Source organism: Ambystoma mexicanum, chromosome 4p, assembly GCF_040938575.1.
Source record: "Ambystoma mexicanum isolate Mex_15411 chromosome 4p, UKY_AmexF1_1, whole genome shotgun sequence".
Classification (NCBI taxonomy): Eukaryota; Metazoa; Chordata; class Amphibia; order Caudata; family Ambystomatidae; genus Ambystoma; species Ambystoma mexicanum.
Genome location: NC_090927.1, coordinates 180025203 through 180041607, shown reverse-complemented (window position 1 = coordinate 180041607; position 16405 = coordinate 180025203).

Below are 16405 nucleotides of genomic sequence, written 5' to 3'. Positions count from 1 at the left end.
ATTCTCACCGCACGACATCCACATAGACCTGTGTACTCTGGGTGGAAACAGCCTACAGACGCAGTCCCCCCCCTGTCATATTTAGTTGGGATCTGACAGGGATGTATCTCCAGAAGGGGGAGGGCCAAATCTCCCCCTGCCATGGCCAGCTTGATTAGCTAACAAAGGCTCCATGGATCTGCCCTGTCCTTTTGTTGATCCCTGTAGCTGGTGGCAGCAATTAACATACACATAGAATGTACTTTACACAGGACCACATGGGGCCTGGCTGCAGAGGCTAACAAAGGAGAAAGGAAACCCCAACAATCTTTTACATGGAACTGTTTCAACCTGAAGCCAGCTCCCGTCCTCACTATCGATTGACAGTGAACGGTCATTCTGGGACTGTGTGTTTACAGTAGTCATCCTCGCAGGAAGACCCCATTCAGAAGGTACGCGTATGTGGTTTGACAGAACCAGAAAGTCTGGTCTCGCTATAGTTTCAAGGGAGACCTGCCATTTTAATAACTAACCACATAAAGCTCCATCAACCAGGGAGACTCTTTGATCCACAACAGACAGAAAGATGGATGGGACTTAGTATTACATGTGCTTACCCCTTTACCATCTCTGTAGCAAAGCACTCTGGTTATGACCACAGAAAGGTTGGGCCCTAGGCTTGAAACTCCTCTTGTGCTTCACTCTATTGTTATCTGCGTTTGGTTTTAGCTGCGTGGTCACAGGTAGGTGGAGGTGTTGCCCACACCTCCTTTTTATGAAGAATGAAAGAAGTTTGGTCCAGGATACCTTGCGCTATTGATTAGAAAGATGGATATCTACAAAAACAGTTTTTCCAAACCAATTGTGGTTTTATTAGTGTAAGGGAGACATATAGGGCCTCATTACGAGTCCGGCAGTAACCTGCTGGTTTTTCCGGCTCAGTTACCGCTGGACTCGTCTTACCATTCCGCCTCCGTGATTCCCGGAATTACCGGGGCATTACAACCCCGGTGGCCCGGGAATTACAGAGGCAGAATTTGGTAAATCCCCATTCCCATTGAGTCCCATAGGACTCAATGGGAATGGGGACCATGGAAACACCGGCACCATCTCATGATGGTGCCAGTATTTCCACTTCCGCCTGCAGGTGGGCGGTGTTAAACCCGCCACATCAGACCTGGCAGGAATGACACCTCCGCCTGCAGGACTCGTGATCACCTGGTATGGAAACAACGGTGGCGGTGGGTTTACCGCCACCATTATTTCCATACCGGGTGACATGTAATGAGGCCCATAGTCTTAAATGGTTAGCCAAAAAGGTTTTTGACCTCATGGGTCCTTTTCAAGGCTAAAGCAATTCGTATTTGAACCCCGTCTGTTAGTTCCTTGGCTGGAATATTCCACTGTCCTGCTTAGGCTAATGCGTCCGTGGCTGTCACGGTGTGCAGGGACACTCTGTCTTAAGGAGCCCTTCTTCCCTTTCCATGGAGGCTGTTCTGAGCAGAAAGGAAGGTGCGGCTGCGGCAACCGCAATAAGGTAGGCTGCCGCAACCGCAATAAGGTAGTTTGGGGGTGTGGAGGATGAAAAATCTAAAAAAGCAGAGGCGAGCGGGGTGGTGGGAAGAGGGTGGTGGGGGGAGCCGGCTGTCAGGCGGCTTGGAATGTGGGCTTAGACCGTCGGTTCAAGCCCTCGTTCCTAGACACCTGATTGGATGGCTCTCCCCTGCTGGGTGCAAATGTTTTTTTTTGCTGTGTTGCAACTAACCAACGAGCCACAACCTTTTCCGAGATAAGCCTGCCGTTCCATCCACGTTACCAAAATAGGACAAAGAGGTTTATAATTCACTTGTGTTTCCAATCTGTTCGGATCCCTTCTGGTGTACGAGAGGTGTGGGCTGATATTCATCCCTGGACGACTGGTGCCCCAGAAGTTGATTCGTCACAGAGTGGAAGTCAGGTTGTGACGGTTAACTAGATGGGGTGCATTGCAAATCCAAGCCATGGGGGCAACCATGGTGACAAAGCAAGTGCCCAGTGAGAGATTCCCAGAAAGAAAACAAACAAAAATAAGAACGTGAATGGGCTGAATGCCTTCATGTGCCCTGGTTAAGGCGTGGCAACACTCGGGGCTGGTTTGCAGAGAGGTGCCTCGGTTCTTGAGTGGCACCTCTCAGTGGTCGGATGCAGAGAGGTGGCAGCACTCGAAGTTGCCACGTATAGAAGTTTCTTGGTTCTCAATTGGCAAATGTGCTGGAATGCGGAGTGGTGCCTTATTTGCACAGGAGTACAGTGCTTATGCGCACGGTTCTCGGGTTAAATGGGACGTATGTGAGACTCCGGGCAGTGCGGTGCGGCACGGCAGTAATGTATGCCGGGTAGAAAATTCAATTATCCCCGTGCTGGGAAAAGTCCGTAATCTGGTGCGAAATTCCTGGGCAGTTTGTCAGATCAGTTGCAGCCTTCCTTCCCTTGTCCCTTCCCTCCTTTCTCCCTCCCCTCCCCTCCCCTCCCTCCCTCCCTCCCTCCCTCCCTCGGTCTTTTGAAGCGGGGCAGCACTTTTAGAAAGGGGCAATCGAATAGGGGCAACGAGAGACCCCCTCTGCCTTACCTGCTTGTGTAATTCCACTGGTGTTCCGGGCATAGGCGCGGTATCCGAGTCTCCAGCTCGGTTTGCCACAGAGGGTCACTTGAGCAGCAGCAGAGTCTGATTCGGGCTCAGAGTAGAATGGAGAAGAGCCTCGGAGCGAGTCCCGAGTACAGCAGGTGCCGGTGGGGGTGCAGTACCCCCACCCATCTGAACAGCAGCTGCACTGTGCGCGATCTCCCCCTGGGCTGCCCAAGATATGGAGGCAGCGGAGAACTCTGCGGGATACCGCCGGGCGGTCCCAAGACGCCTGGATCACAGGGAAGGAGCACAGCTGTCCAGGATACCGTCAGGTGCTTCTGTTCCAGAGACGCCTGGATCACAGGGATGGAGCACAGCTGTCTAGGATACCCCAAGGTGCTTCTGTTCCAGAGACGCCTGGATCACAGATACCACCAGGTGCTTCTGTTCCAGAGAGCTTGGATCACAGGGAAGGAGCACAGTTGTCCAGGATACTGCCAGGTGCTTCTGTTCCAGATTCGCCTGGATCACAGTGAAGGAGCACAACTGTCCAGCATACCGTTAGGTGCTTCTGTTCCGGAGAACCTGGATTACAGGGAAGGAGCACAGCTGTCCAGGATACTGGATCACACAGGAGGAAGGAAACAGTCCAGGATACCATCAGGTGCTTCTGTTCCAGAGATGCCTGGATCACACAGGATGAAGACAACTGTCCAGGATACCGCCAGGTGCTTCTGTTTCAGAGACGCCTGGATCACAGATACCGCCAGGTGCTTCTGTTCCAGAGAGCCTGGATCACAGCTTAGGAGCACAGTTGTCCAGGATACTGCCAGGTGCTTCTGTTCCAGAGATACCTGGATCACACGGGGCGAAGACAACTGTCCAGGATACTGCCATGTGCTTCTGTTCCAGGGACGCCTGGATCACAGTGAAGGAGCACAACTGTCCAGCATACAGTCAGGTGCTTCCGTTCAGAAGACACCTGGATCACAGATACCACCAGGTGCTTCTGTTGCAGAGACTCTGGGATCACAGGATAGGGAGGAAAGCTGTCCAGGATACCGCCAGGTGCATCTGGTCCAGAGACGCCCATAGCAAAGTCAAGGAACACAACTGTCCAGGAAACCAACAGGTGTTTCTGTTCCTGAGAAGTCCGGATCACAGGAGAGAAACACAGCTGTCCAGGATACCACCAGGTGATACTTTTCTAGAGACACCGGGATCACATGATACAGAGGAAAGTTGTCCAGGATACCGCCATGCGCTTCTGTTCAAGAGACGCCGGGATCACACGGGAGGAAGACAACTGGTTAATCTGTTCCAGAGACAACCGTAGCAAAGGGAAGGTGCACAGCTGTCCAGGATACCATCAGGTGGTTCTGTTCCAGGGACGCCTTAATCACAAGGAAAGAGCACAGATGTCCAGGATACCGCCAGGTGTTTATGTCCAGAGATGCCTAGTTGAAATGGAAGACAGTTGTGCAGGATACCACCAGTTGCTTCTGTTCAAGGGGGGCCTGATTCGCAGGTTAGGGAGGAAAGCTGTCCAGGATCCTGCCAGGCACTCAGATCCCGCTATACTGAAGTGTTGCTAGCAGCGAACACTCAGTTTTAAAAATGTTTACACGTGCGCGCAAGGCCTGGGAACTACAACTCCCAAATGCTTGTAGTCCATTTCATGTTATAACCCACCCAACAGGGGGGTCAGCACCGGCGCATCGAGGCCGCTATGTAGTGGTCCGTACAAGCTACGGAGAGGTACGGGCCCATCTGCTTATCCTCAGTAACAAACATGGGGCTCATGGAGGTCCTGGAGGCATTGAAACTTGCCCGGGAACAGTCACAGGTAAGAAGCAACTGTTTCCTGGCGAATAAATAGGCAGTTAAGACCGCACTGATACCCACGCAAACAACTCAGAAGCACACTGAGAGTAATAGCCAGGCTCTTTCTCCCCTCTTGAACACATCTGTTCACGTGGGAGCTGTATCTGCATCTACGGCCATTAACATACCCCCGGTAGTGGCTCATCTACGAACAAGGTAAAGGAACCATGCCGTATAGGCTCAGGGGAGCAAGTTAGTAATAAATTGTTCTCTAATGCCACAGCTACTCTTCCTCCTTTGATCCCGGTTGATCTGAACTCAGCTAGCATGACTGCTGACTTTCCTATCCGAGAGGCAGCTTTCAAGGCCCTCGGATGTTGCCAGCGTCTAGTATATGATGATACTGTGGCTACCAGCAAACCTGAGGAAGAAAGTGTTAAACCCGCCATAGCTGGTAAACTTAAGTGCTGACTATTAAACACCTGCTCCCTTGTTGAACACGATACCGACATTGCAGATATGATCCAGGAAAAAAACCTGGACATTCTGTTTACTACAGAAACCTGGATGACCCAAGCAACACACCATGTTAGGATGCTGGCCACTCCAGAGGGCTATTCAACCCTCCACGTAGATAGAGGTGAGGGTAGAGGGGGGGGAGGTTGCAATTATTTTTAAACAATACCTAAAACTATATATCTCTAGCACGCAGGACTTGGAAAACTGCGAATCAATATTTGTGAAGCTCAAAGTTAATCATGTCTCCTCCTTTAGCTTTTACTACTGTAGCGGCCCCCAAGACTAACTCCTAAATTCGAGGAACAACTAATGGCTAGCATTGGTAATGCCTCTAAAGATACCACCGCATTTGTTATCTGATTTAGTGGCGAAGGATCTCAAACTATCACTGGAATCTATTGACTTCAAACAGCTGGGTTTAGATGCTACTCATAATGCTGGCAACATACTAGATTGGATCGTGGCAAAAAAAAAAACCAGGAAATAATAGTCACATCAATCCTAGAATGTGCTTGGTCTGATCATCACCTTGTTAATTTCATATGTTGCATTTCCTCCCCACAGATGCCACGACTAGAAAGGAATAAGCCACTAGGGACTCGGCGGAAGTGTAAAGGAGTGACTAGCGAGGCATTCAAGGAGAAGGTTTCTTCACTTTTGCCATCATTACAACATCATACATCTCTTGATAACTTTACCCAGTCATTTAGAAAGGCAACCAATCAAGCTTTTGACATGCTTGCTCCGCTTAAAATCGGAAAAAAATAATAAATCCACCAATTTAAATAAATGGTTCTCTGTGGATATTCTAGAAGCTAGAAGAACCAAGCGCAAAGCCGAGCATCTATGGCGACAGCCGTCAGCTGTTTCAAGTGCAAACTATAAACAGGCCGCTAAGAATTCAACAAGTCAAGTTGCAATCTAAAGAAATGTTTTGGATCTTACAAGAACAAAAAAAAACTGCTAAGTATCCAGCCCAAGAGAGCAATGCTTGGTGTCAAACAATACATGATGGTTTTACCGAAAAAAATAAAAAACATCTACAGGCCATCAAACTCCAGAAAAGTTTACTTCCCGACATCAAGGAAATGCCTGACCCCATGGCTACTGTCGAGAGTCACCTCCACAAGTCTTTTGCTTTCAAAAAAGTCTCTGTGAAAGAGGTTATGGAAGTTATTCATAACCTTAGGCCCTCCCCCTGTAAGGGGGATATTTTTCCTGTGAAACATTTTAAAGACTTTGCGGAGACCCTAGCACCTTGGGTGGTTCAGTTTGTGAAGCAGTCTTTCGAAGAGGCATATGTCCCAGGCGACATAAAAGAGGCATGGATTACTCCACTTATTAAAAAGGAGAACCTGGATCTGTCGGTCCCTGGAAATGTCAGGCCTATTACCAACGTGCCATTTTTACTTAAAATAATCGACAGGATTGAGTACCTCCAATACCAAAAGTTTGTGGAAACTAACAACATATTGGCTAGCGAACAATCCAGCCTTCGAGCGAAGCATGGAACGGAGACAGCGCTTTTAGATCTCCAGGCTAACATCGCCAGCATCATTGAATCATTGAACGAGGAAGCACTGCCTTTTGTTGCTCGATCTCTCCTCGGCCTTCAATCGTATACACCATGATCTTTTGGCCGAGAGGCTTACAACAGTCAATAGGTGGTCCCCATTAGCAGCTAAATGGTTCAAAACCTTCTTAGATTCAAGGATGGTGGCAGGGCAAAGGGAAATTTCTCTTCCCTTAAAACATTGTTGACATGTGGTGTCCTGCAGGGGTCATGTTTGTCCCCGCTGCTTTTTAATATCTTCTCTAAACTCTTGTGTGATATGCTACAAACATTGGGTGTCCGGTTTACTAACTATGCCGACGACATCTAGTTGGTTTTCAAACTGTCTGGAATTTATGAAAAGGATGCACAAAGAGTCAAGGAGGTGTTTAGCGCCAGATTAGCCATCCAAAACGGGATGGCGACAAACTCTTTAGCACTCAATGAAGGGAAAACCAAACTTTTAATACTTGGTACCCCCCAAAAGATAAAAAAATTGAATCATCAATACAGAAAATTCAAAATCAATAATACTCACATTGAGGTTTCAGATCATGTGAAAACATTGGAATTTTTATGGACTTGCATCTCTCTTTTAAGAGACATTTGTCATACTTGAAATCAATATGTGCTTTTTATTCTAATCTAATCTGGCAAATTCACCCTTATTTAAATGAGCAAAATCTTGACTTGATTGCTGGGGCCATAATAAACTCAAAGTTAGACTATTCTAATAGTCTCCTGATGGGCACATCGAAGAGCAATATCATAAAAATGCAAACGATGCAAAATGGTGCGGTCAGAGCAGTCTGTGGACTGAGCCGACGTGGAAACATCTCAGCGGCTAGGAGGAAGCTCCACTGGCTTCCAGTCAGACAGAGGATCAAATTCAAAGGCACAGTTATAGTCTATAAATGCCTAGCTGGCACTGCTCTCAATTATCTTGCTAACAAGGTAATTAAGGCACCTTTTAGAAGAGACCTCTGCTCTAATAGCAATTACGATCTGCATCAACAACACCAAATTCTTAAGAGTAGGTGGTACAAACTCTGATTTCTGGGAACCTTTGGTTTGGAACACACTGCCCCCCATGGTTAATAACAGCGTGTCTCTTACTGTGTTTAAGAAAGAACTCAAGACCCATCTGTTTGATGAGGGAGAAAACTAGTGAGATGCTAACTCTCTCTATGCCCTAGACTCCAGTTCGTAGCATCAGCGTGTTGTTGTCTGTTGTCAGTCTATGTGAGACCTCCGAGGCCTATGTGCGATTTCGCGCTATACAAAAACAAATATAGATAGACAGATAGATATCCAGAGATGCCTGGATGAAATGAAAGACAGCTGTCCAGGATACCTGGTCGCTACATTCCTAATGGCACTCTCACGAGGGGAGAGGGTGGAGGGGGAACTATCCAAGATACCACCTGGTAACTTTAATCCTCAGGATGTTTTCCGATGGGAAGAGAACTGTCCAGCATACCCGCGAATTACCTCCACCCTAACAGCAACCGACTACTGAAAGGAAGAGAGCTGTGCACAGGACCCCACCGAGTCGCATATACCCTAATTACCCCCCACCCTCCATTGGAGTAGAGCCGCCATTATACTAGTGTTTCACTTCTGCCCCATGACCCCCATTGTGGGAGGAGGAGGAGCAGGTGCCAGTGGTCCAGGCCGTGCCCTTCAATTTCTATTCCAATGAGGTCCTTTGCGGGAAAGAAGGGGACATCCAGGACGCCACCAATCGCTTTTCTCTCAATGATGTTGTATGTGGCAGAGAAGGAAGAGGGCAGGTTACCGCTCGCTAACTTTCATACTAAATGTCTTGCGAAGGGACGGTGCCTGTCCATGACAGTCCTGAGTGGCTTCCCCTCCCCCACTGATGTCTTTCTGAGCCCCAGGGGGTAGAGGCAGGATGCAGGATGACTAGAGGGAGGGTGGTGACTACTGTCCGACATCCCGCCCCATCATGTTTACCCTGATGACGTGCTAAGGAAAGGAGTGCCTAGTGTGAGCCCCTGATCACACAAGCTCTGAGGATGCCCGAGTATGTGGGCATTGCCATTCAGTGGACAAGGCCACCGGGTACCGGCACCGCTTTGGAACCCAGGAGGGCAGTGATCTGTCCATGAAACCTCCCCCTCACTTTTATCCTTTTGACGCCTGATTGTGTGGGATCGATGTGATTTATGCGCCCCGTTTACTGCGACCCCCAAAAATGCAGACTTTTTAAGATGTCAACCCCCCTTTCATACCATATGTATACATGGGAGGGGAGACCCCCACAGCCCCCCTTCATCCATTATATACTGTACACATCCCCCCACATACATGGGATGAAAAGGGGGTCGAAATAAAAAAAAGTCACCATTTTCAGGGGTTGCAGTAAACGGGGTGCAGTAATTGTATAGTCCCATTTTTTGGGCGGCGGCACGGGAGCTGTCCAGGATTCCTTCTACTCACTTCTATCGCAATGGTGTCCTTCCCGGGGAAGGTGGAAGCTTCCCAGGACTGTGCACATGGTCAGCAATGCCCGCCCCTCTGACGTCCAATACTGTGGCCAAAAAGAGAGCTGCCTGGTGCACTCTAATGCACGGATAGCCCATTCCCGTCGCAGGTTGGAGCTGTCCATGCACCTGTAATATGAGATGCTTTATTGAATATAAGCTATTTCATTGAACACAAGTTGATCTCCACATGTGTCACACATGGGTCATGACGTACACCTAGAATCATTTGTGTACCTCTCTCTTACGGGCTATGTATTATACTTTGTATCTAGCAAGCACTAAAAAAGCCCGTACGGTGCATGGGCAGTACTCCAAATTTACCCATGTACTGAAGCAAAACTTTGTGTAAGTTGTTCATAAATGCTTTCTTTCTCTTTTTTGAATGTTTCTAATTTTAATACAAATCACGTTTATTCACAATCATTTTTGTATGTGAGTTTCCTTGTTCAACCCTCTTTTTCTTTCTGGACAATCCCATGGGTCACAAACCCAGAGATCTCACCTATTAGTACCTACAACACCAGGATTCCCAATATCATGATACAGTTGTTTCATTTACTGACAAATATTGGGGACAAACCTGGTCAGTAGCAGCTCTACCTCTCTTTGGTTTTTGTATTTCTTATGCCCGAGTCTGCTACGTGTCACCAAGGGCATACCGAAGCTCTTTGTTTACATGGAGCTGTCCATGACACTGCATGGCCACTTATGTGCAGGAAAAAGAGACTTGTCCCGGACACTTTAATTCACGAATGTACCATTTCCGTCCTTCCCGGGGAAGGTGGGAGCTGTCCAGCACTCATCACTGATAGTGAACGGGCAACCTTGTGCAGAGAAGGCGAGCGCTCTCCGAGTGCACGCGAGTCTGATGTCTCGCATAGAGGTGCACAGCTGTGCGGTGCGTGGATGCAGATCCGCCCACTTTACAGGCCCGTCACTCTGCTGTGGCGATGTACGCATGGTGGTTTGGGCAGTGTGCTTCCTGTGGATTGGCACCTGCTCTGGCAAGGCAGGGTGCAGGGGGTTGCCCACTTACACCCTGGCCAGCACACCCTAGTGTGTTTGGTTGGGTGGTGCAATGAGTGGGTATATGTTGCGGGTGCCTTTCTCAGAGTCTGCCTGGCACACGTTGCAGTGGGACACAGAGTGCAGCTCTGGGTGTAAGGGGAGCTGTGGAGTTGGCAGCTGGTCCCGCTATGCCATGTCTATGTCCTTTGCTGCCCGCCCAGTGGGGCGTCCCGGATCTGCGCCTCTTTCTTCCTCTGCTGCACGCGCATGCTGGGAGAGGGTGGGGGGGGGGGGCAGGCAGCGGGGCTCCAGTGAGAGGAGAGCGCCCTGTTTTACACTACCCAGATGAAAGTAGGAGGACGAACCTGGCCATCTGTGAACAAAAGCCCTGTTGCCTTGTGTTCAGAGATGGCCAGGCTCACACTGAGTGCTTTACATGGAAACTCAGAAGTGCAGGTACTCACTATAGTAGAGTACCTTCTTACAGTTCACAAGTGCAGGTACTCCTCCATTAAAAGCATTGGCTTCCTGCTAAGAAGTGCTGGTACTGTGCCTTGTCAATAAAAGAAGTGCAGGTACTCAGGACCGGCAAGTGCCTGCCCATTTAAAGCCCCGCTCACACCTCAGTTTGCAAGCGTAGCCCCCCCCCCATAAGGGATGCTGATGCCAACGTCGCAATGCCAATTCGGGTTGATTATTTTACATATACTTGCGTCAAATGAGATGAAACGTTAGTCATATACACTTCCAGTGTGAAACTGTGGCTGAGCTTGTATTTTTGCTGGAGCTTCCGGAAACCAGAACCACAAAGAAATGCATCTAACAAAGACGCAAATAAAGTGAAACTTAAAAATGTGATTACGACAACGAAAACTTTGAATCTGATGCAATATACGCGCGCCATACTACTAATGTCCACTAGAGGCCGCTGTAGTCATGGCGACCTTGGGCTCCTCTGGATCCGCATAGTCACGTGGCCTGGTATCGCGTTCCCATGGGGCAAACAACTAGTTTGAAATACCAACATTTCTATTAACCTCTGTGAAATAACACTTATAATAATACTATGTAATTTACAGAACATGTTTATGCATAGCTATCACTAATCAAAATGGGTACTCATTTAACACCCTGGAAGGCTGAGTTGGCCCGGTTCAGATTCACAGCCTGTGTGATCTGCAGATCACAAAAAGCTCTCGAGAGAAAGCGTGGAACCGTTATGTAAACCTGCAATCTGCAGGTCACACACAGCTCTCGAGAGCAAGCGTGAACCGTTCTGCAAACCTGTGATCTGCAGGTCACACAAAGCTCTCGAGATTAAGCCGTTCTGCAAACCTGTGATCTGCAGGTCACACAGCTCTCGAGAGCAAGCGTGGAACCGTTCTGCAAACCTGCGATCTGCAGGTCACACACAGCTCTCGAGAGCAAGCGTGGAACCGTTCTGAAAACCTGCGATCTGCAGGTCACACAAAGCTCTCGAGAGCAAGCGTGGAAACGTTCTGCAAACCTGCGATCTGAGGTCACAAGCAGCTCTCGAGACCAAGCGTGGAAACGTTCTGCAAACCTTCGATCTGCAGGTCACACGCAGCTCTCGAGAGCAAGCGTGGAACCATTCTGCAAACCTGCAATCTGCAGGTCGAGAGCAAGCGTGGAACCATTCTGCAAACCTGCAATCTGCAGGTCACACAAAGCTCTCGAGAGCAAGCATGGAACCGTTCTGCAAACCTGCGAACTGAAGGTCACACACAGCTCTCGAGAGCAAGCGTGGAACCGTTCTGCAAACCTGTGATCTGCAGGTCACACAAAGCTCTCGAGACCAAGCGTGGAACCGTTCTGCAAACCTGTAATCTTCAGGTCACACACAGCTCTCGAGAGCAAGCATGGAACCGCTCTCGAGATCAAACATGGAACCGTTCTGCAGGTCACACAAAGCTCTCAAGAGCAAGCATAACAAGAGAAAGCACGTAACCGTTCTAAAAACCTGCGATCTGGAAGCCACACGCAGCTCTCGAGAGCACCATGGAACCGTTCTGCAAACCTGCAATCTGCAGGTCACACGCAGCTCTCGAGAGCAAGCATGGAACCGTTCTACAAACCTGCGATCTGCAGGTCACACAAAGCTCTCGAGAGCAAGCATAACAAGAGCAAGCATGCAGCCGTTCTGTAAACCTACGACCTGCAGGTCACACGCAACCGTTCTGCTCAACTATTTTTCTGGCAATAACCTGGAATGCAGATCGGTTGAAAAGCAGTTCATCAGGCATTTTTGTATTAAGTTTGGATTTGCAAGTTGAATTATTTTTGTCATGAGGACAGGGCCAGCGTTAGGATTGAACTGGGCTCCCATACCTTGATGAGCACACTGGGTCTCAGACAAGGAAAGGTTAACTCTTTTTTTTTAAAGTGGTCATTTAGGTCTTCTGAGCTTAGCAGCCTGACTTTCTTTGTTCTGCCATACAAAGGCAAAACACCTGCGCACTGATGATCCGTAACTATCGATGCCTTGCTTTATATAGGATTCTGATGCAGAATGAAGCTGCCAGGTGAGGCTAATGCCATGCACACAATTCTGAAAGGTGCCGCCAGTGTTCATAAAGTCCGTGTCACTTTAAATGGGTACTCATCGGGGAAGGACAGGCCTCTTTAAAAGGTATGAACTTATCCCGGTCGTGCCTTATCCTGCTTTCAGCTCTTTGATGTGTGGCAGTACATGTGCTTGGAAATTAAAGAAATTGAAGGTGGGGCGCATGTTTTGTCACTCTAAACAATACAAGTGGGGACATCTCCTTTTGGCTTTTGCGTCAGGATATGCCTATGTTATACCATCACAGCAGCCCCCGACGGGTTCAATTGAAGGCAGGGGGACCCACAAATATCTTTATGGAATAGGTCCGCAAGTGCCCCCACACATCTTCAGCCGCTCCTGTTCTTAAGGATGCCTCCTGACTCCTATGCACTGGTTTTACCCCCACATAAAACCCTGTAATTGTTTTAATTACCTATATATTTGTTTTTTATAAACAGACTTTCTTCAGTGGATGACATTTAAAATGTTTAATTTTCCAGTCTTCTCTCTTTTTTTTAATTTTTATAAAAGCTTATTTATATGAAGTTAAATGGTTCATTTTTTTTTCCTTTTTGCCTAAGCACTAACCTTAGCATATTCATTCAAGCCCAGAGACAACTGGTTTAACACATACCATAATCCTTCTCCTGGCTCATGCAGCAATTCCCTTCTCAACGGAGAGCTGTCATCTTCCAAATTGAACTTTCCTATTGCCGCTCCAAAACATTAGACAGACTTGTATGCACATTTTCAGCACAGTGGTGGGGCTATTCCCGTCTTCCAGGGATAAACCGGGGCAAACCGATTAAGCCAAATGCCACATTTCATGAATTGACACAGATTTGGTTTATTCGAATTTCCTCAAACCTCCTTTCAGGTTCGGCCAAGGTGATTTGGTGAGTTTGGCAACTCAGGCCATGTAAGGCATGTATGGCTGGAGTTAGTTCATTTAGGATTTAGTTGTGTCGAGGTAAAGCACTGACATAATGTGTGTCCAGGCCAGTGGCGTGACTTCTAGAGAGGAGTCCAGGCCAGTGACGTGACTTCTAGGGAGGAGTCCAGGCCAGCGGTGGGACTTCTAGGGAGGAGAACAAGCTAGTGGTGTGACCGCCAGGGACAAGTCCAGGTTAGCAATGTGACTTCTAGGGAGGAGTCCAGGCTAGTGATGTGACTGCCAGGAAGGCGTCAGGCTAGTGATGTGACTAGCAGGAAGGAGTCAAGGCCAGTGACGTGACTTCTATGGAGGAGTACAGGCTAGTGATGTGACCCCTAGGGAGGTGACAAAACCAGTGATATGACTTCTATGGAAGAGTCCAGGCCAGTGACATGACTGCTAGGGAGAAGTCCCGGCAGTAGCCTGACTTCTAGGGAGTTATTCCGGCCAGTGATATAACTTCTAGGCAGGAATCTAGGCCAGTGATGTGACTTGTAGGGTGGAGTCCAGGCTAGCGATGTGACTTCTAGGGAGGAGTCCAGGACACTGATGTGACTGCTAGGGAGAAGTCCAGACCAGTGGAGTGACTTCTAGTGAGGAAGGAGTCCAGCCCAGTGATGTGACTGCTAGGAAGGAGTCCAGACCAGTAACATGACTTTTAGGTTGGCATCCAGGCCAGTGATGTAACTTCTAGGCAGAGGTCCAGGCCAGTGATGTGACTTGCAAGGGGGAGTCCAGGCCAGCGATGTGACTTCTAGGGAGGAGTTCAGGCAAGTGATGTGACTTTTAGGAGGGAGTCCAGGCCAGTGACCACCTTGGATGATATGCATGCATTTGACATTTGTTGTCAGTAACTAGTAACTAGGAAAAAACAATAGAAATGATTGGAGTCAGCTATGAGATTAAATTCACTGGCTGTTATTGAATGTGTCATCTTTTTGTGGCCGCAGAATGCCGGCAAAGAGAAAATCATAGACTTAGTTGGAGAAAATTCCATTAATTTGCTGTAACTGAGTGTACAACGCGTGGTTTCTTATTAAGTGGTTATACACTGAGTTAATAGCCAATAAAAGTCATAAAGCCGCCATGCTCACTGCATTTCTTAGAAAATGTATGCATGGAACAGCCGGCAGTAGCCTTCAAGAGATTATTTTACGATATAAACAGAGCTTTAGCCGCGCTATTTTATATGGACTTGAGGCCCTTGGAATAGACGATTACTTGTGGCTAAAAAAACTTGAAGGGAAATGTTGGCGGAAACCTTTGACTCTTCCGCTAGCAGTTCTCCTTGGGCTACTCCAGCTAGAACTAGGGGCCCGAAGTCTCTTGCAGGTTTGGTCCAAAGATGGCAAGGAGCCTTGTACATTAAAGCTGTAAAAGTCCCCAAATGCCCACTCTTAAATTGCATGGGGAAGGTCTTGATGAAAAAAGAGGGGTTGGGGGGGGCAGGGTAAAATGGCAACAATGCACCAAGTGGCGAATAAACTGTTTAATCCGATTGATTGGGCCGCGGACTGGGAACATGATTACCATAGGCTAAAAACTGACAGGCCGATTCATGTAATTCCTCTCAAAAGTGTCGCACGCGGCTGGCGCACAGCGTGCCCGTGCGAATGTCGGCGCCAGCCGCGTGCGATAAAATCAATTTCCGCGCACAGCGTATTCATGGATTCTCACCTCCAAAAGCAGACGTGGCGCAGAGTGGCGCAGCGACCCTGCAGCAGCGCCAGTTACGCCCCCAAGAACGCCCTCGCGCAAGGAAAAGCCATCAAGATCTCAAAACCATCGCAAAGGGCTGCGCCAACCCTGTACCAGTTTACCGGACTGGCAAACAGCAAACGCAAAGCGGGGAACACGTATTACGGGTGTCGGGAACACGCGTCCGCGAGAAGTTTCACACGCGATCTGGCCTGGGGGAGCGTGTGCGTATATTTCAGGGGTGCGCGAGAAGTTCCACATGCGAATGGCCTGGGCGCGTGTATTTCAGGGGTGCGCGAGAAGTTCTACACGCGAATGTCGTGGGCGCGTGTATTTCAGGGGTGCGCGAGAAGTTCCACACGCGATTGGCCTGGGCGCGTGTATTTCAGAGGTGCGCGAGAAGTTCCACACGTGATTGGCCTGGGCGCGTGTATTTCAGAGGTGCGCGAGAAGTTCCACACGCGATTGGCCTGGGCGCGTGTATGTCAGAGGTGCGCGAGAAGTTCCACACGCGATTGGCCTGGGCGCGTGTATTTCAGGGGTGCGCGAGAAGTTCCACACGCGATTGGCCTGGGCGCGTGTATTTCAGAGGTGCGCGAGAAGTTCCACACGCGATTGCCCTGGGCGCGTGTATTCCAGAGGTGCGTGAGAAGTTCCACACGCGATTGGCCTGGGCGCGTGTATTTCAGAGGTGCGCGAGAAGTTCCACACGCGATTGGCCTGGGCGCGTGTATTCCAGAGGTGCGCGAGAAGTTCCACAGGCGATCGGGCCTGGGGGAGCGTGTGCGTGTATTTCAGGGGTGCGCGAGAAGTTCCACACGCGATTGGCCTGGGCGCGTGTATTTCAGAGGTGCGCAAGAAGTTCCACACGCGATTGGCCTGGGCGCATGTATTTCAGAGGTGCGTGAGAAGTTCCACACGCGATTGGCCTGGGCGCGTGTATTTCAGGGGTGCGCGAGAAGTTCCACACGCGATCGGGCCTGGGGGAGCGTGTGCGTGTATTTCAGGGGTGCGCGAGAAGTTACACACGCGATTTCAGCAGGGGTGTATTTCAGGGGTGCGCGAGAAATTTCACACACGATTTCAGCAGGGTACGTGTATTTCAGGGGTGCGCGAGAAATTTCACACGCGATTTCAGCAGGGTACGTGTATTTCAGGGGTGCGCGAGAATTTTCACACGCGATTTCAGCAGGGTACGTGTATTTCAGGG